Consider the following 4,183-nt stretch of genomic DNA (forward strand, 5'->3'; position numbering starts at 1 on the left):
TGTACAAATTGGTTAATAAAGGATGTAAAAAAACAACAACCATAGCCAAACATTATCTTACGGTGGATATCATGTCAGCATCATATGTTATAGGATATTATTATGGTATTCTAAAATAGTAACATTAAAAAATCCATATATCCATACACACACACATATATATATATATATATATATATATATATATATATATACACATATATATACATACATATTTTAAGTCTAATGCACCTGGTGTTCCCAGGCAGTCTCCCATCCAGGTACTGACCAGGCCTGGCCCTGCTTAGCTTCCAAGATCAAACGGGATCAGGTACATTCAGTGAAGTGTGGTAATATCTTAATCTAAGCGATATGAAATGTATGTATTAAGCAATAGATAAGTGTACTTAGTGAATATCTATTAACCTACTCTAATATGTAAAAACGGGGTTGTAATACATTATGTTCAATATACAAAAATAAGATGGTATAGAAATACAGTAGTAACAATATTGTTTAATGTGTTGGAGATAATGTTGAGGTGTATATTGTGAGTGCAGACTTAACTAAAATGATACAATAAAAATAAAAATGTTCAGTGAACAGTGTATATGTTTTCTAATGTGCAGCATATATATTCATAAATCCATAATAGTATGGGTGTATTACATGTATTAAACCAGTATATCCTATGTTGGTATAACAAACCCATATCTTGAAGTGGTATATATAGATATACATACACATACATGAACACACATATACGTATACACACACACACACACACATATATACATATATATATATATATATATATATATACACATACACACATACACATACACAGATATATACATACATACACATACACATATACACATAAATACATATACATATATATATACACATACATATACACACACACACACATACATACACACACGTACACACATATATATATATACATATACACATATATACACACCCACACATACACATCGCATGTGCCCTAAATGATTGTGTTATATACAAATCATGACTATAATGTGATCAACCTTATGTGATGTATGATACATACATGTGTGCTGTGATATATAAAAGTGAAGAAGAATAAATGTATAACTATAAAGTCAATATGTGTAGTATATAATATAAATTTGTACTGTGATATACAAAGAGGAGAAAAATAAATGTATGACTATAAAGTCAATATGTGTAATATATAATTTAAATTTGTACTGTGATATACAAAGAGGAGAATGGAGAAAAATAGCTATAAAGTCAATATATACACCTCTGATAATACCTGTGTAATATTAAATAGCTATAGTGTTGCATGGAAAAAAATGATGACCTGATAATCCACAGCAAGATGTACAAAAATATTATATTCAAAAAGCAGACATATCTATGTTCTCATTCAATCCTGTGGGAAAGAGAGTACCAAATTTATAGATCCAGTAGGTTTCCCTTTGACATAACTTTTTGAACCTATTAGTTCCTTGCTTGTATTGTATTCTCTCTAGAGGGGTTATGCAAAATTGACATTTAGTACCACAATGATGTTGAACAGGATGTCTTGATACACTATGTTTGAGTAAACCTTTCTCTATGTTTCTAAAGTGTTCTCCCCATCTGCTTCTGACTTTCCTTATGGTTCTACCTAGGTATTGCATCCCACATTTACAGGTTAATAGGTATATGACATAATTAGAGCTACAATCTAATCTATCCTTAAGTTCATATGTACATCCTGTGATAGAAGAAGTGACACTAGTTGCCCCATGCGTGACATATTTACACATGTTGCATCTTTTAATTCTACATTTAAAAGCTCCTTTTTGTTGGTGTCTATTGTTGGACAGACCTCCTATTCCTGATGTTCTTTTGGACATTATGATTTTGCTGGGGGCTATTTTCTGTTTAATGGTTGGGGCTCTCCGAAATGTAATGTTAGGGGAATCATCCAAAATCCCTTTTAAAATCGGATCTTTTTTAAGAAGGTACCAGTGTTTCTTAATTATTTTTGTAATGGCTTTATAGTTGGAGTTATAGTTAGTAATAAATGTAGTCTGCTTTTTGTTACTATTACATCTATTTAACCCATTATAAGGTAGCGGATTAAGAATTTAATTTCTATTTAGTTCTCTTGCCCTTCGGTAACCTTCTTCTAAGAGCATTGGAGGGTACCCTTTTTCAAGAAATCTATTTTTTAAGATAAGGGATTGCTCATCATATGTCTCTAATAATGTGCAATTACGCCTAATCCGTCTAAACTGACTAAATGGAATATTTTCCTTCCAACTCTTTAGATGGTTACTTTGATAGTCTAAAAAGTTATTGCTATCTACTAATTTAAAGAAGGTTTTGGATTGAACCCTATTATTTATATCCCAAGTGAGCACTATATCAAGATATTCAATTTCTTCCAAATGTATTTTGTGAGTGAAGGTTAGACCAAAATCATTAGTATCAAGTTTAAAAGCAAATTCTCTAGCTGAATCCAATGACCCATTCCAAATGATGATTAGATCATCTATGTATCTACCATAGAAGACCAGGTTCTCATCCCAGCTTCCACCGTTGATATAAATATCTTCAAAACAACCCATTACCAAATTAGCAAAGCTGGGAGCGAACCTGGTCCCCATGGCAGTACCCTTGGTCTGTATATAATAATTATCTTGATATTTAAAAAAGTTATGTTTTAATATAAATCCAATTAGCTTCAATATATATTCTTTCTGAATATCTGGCATATAAAAATCTTCATGTAGATATTCAGAAACACATTTTAACCCTATTTCATGTGATATATTGGAATATAGTGCGTTGACATCGCATGTCATCCATAGGTATTTACTTTTTCTTGTAATATTAGAAAGTTTATGAAGTAAGTCTGTGGTGTCCTTAATGTATGAGGGAAGTTGTCTAACATATTTTTGCAGAAAAAAATCCACATATGCTGATAGATGATCTGTGATACTATTCATACCTGCTATTATAGGTCTACCTGGTGGTGTTTGTAGATTTTTGTGGATTTTGGGTAGGTGGTAAAAATATGGAATACTGGGATTTTTTGGTGTTAAATATTGTTTTTCTTTCAAGGTCAAGATACCTTCTTCAAATCCAAATTGAATAATAGAATTTAATTTCTTAGTGAACAGAAGTGTAGGGTCTTGATCTAGAGGCCTGTAGTACTCAAAATCCTTTATTATTCTATCTGCTTCCTTCAAGTAATCTTGATAGTCCTGTAGGACTATACCGCCCCCCTTGTCCGCTTGACATATGACTATTGAATCATTTTTTGACAATTTTAGAAGGGCTCTCTTTTCATTAGGCCAAAGATTTGAATCGCCTAGAACATGTTTAGGGATGTTGGCTAAATCCTCCAAAACCATATTTTGGAATACATCTATAAAAGAACCTTATTCCCGAGGGGGCATGAAGGATGAGGGTAGGCATTTGTCTGAATGAATATAGCCTTCATAAAGGTTATCCACTAGTGGATCAATATAATTGTGAATCACTAACTGGGGATTTCTTTCGGCCATAGCATCTGTTACAATAGGTATACCTTCAATACCTTTGTTTTTCAAGATTTTTTTCACGAAATATTTTTGTAAGGAGAGTTTACGAGTGAATCTATTTAGATCTACAAATAGATTAAAAGTATTGTGGGTGTTGGAAGGGCAAAAAGATAGTCCTTTGCCTAAAACTCTAATTTCATCGTTGTCCAGTACATGGCTGGACAGATTATATATACCTTTACTTAATTTCTCCAATTTTGTCTTTTTTGCGGTGTCCCCTCTCCCTCTTCTCCCTCTTGACCGTGTGATCTTTTTATCCCTTGGTTGGGCCTCTGATATTGAGCATCTTTCCTCCATAGGGGTGCTAGATTCAGTGGGGGTTTGTCTAAAAGACCTTGCTGATAGGTGCCATTTTCAACATAGTTAGTTGATGTGGAAGGCCCTTCCATAGGGTTTGGGGAATTAGGCTGCCTATTGTTCCTATCTTGCATATTAGGGTCTCTACTATTTGATTGTAGAACTTCAAATCTATTCTGGGTGGAGATAGGCGATGGTGCATATTGTTGAACTGTAGGAGTTTTAGGGGGAGCATTACCATTTACCTTATGATGTTGTGGTCTATTAAAAGTATAATTTTGTTGATTGTTGTAGCCAAAATGTTGATGGTTTGTTCA

The 4,183-nt window shown here is 32.9% G+C and overlaps 1 pseudogene; it reads right to left on the reverse strand.

Annotated features, from left to right (window-relative positions):
• Window positions 1-219: 219 nt before the first annotated feature.
• On the reverse strand, window positions 220-338 carry LOC128654875 (uncharacterized; annotated as a pseudogene).
• Window positions 339-4,183: the final 3,845 nt, after the last annotated feature.

This window comes from Bombina bombina, chromosome 3 (assembly GCF_027579735.1).
Source record: "Bombina bombina isolate aBomBom1 chromosome 3, aBomBom1.pri, whole genome shotgun sequence".
Taxonomy (NCBI): domain Eukaryota; kingdom Metazoa; phylum Chordata; class Amphibia; order Anura; family Bombinatoridae; genus Bombina; species Bombina bombina.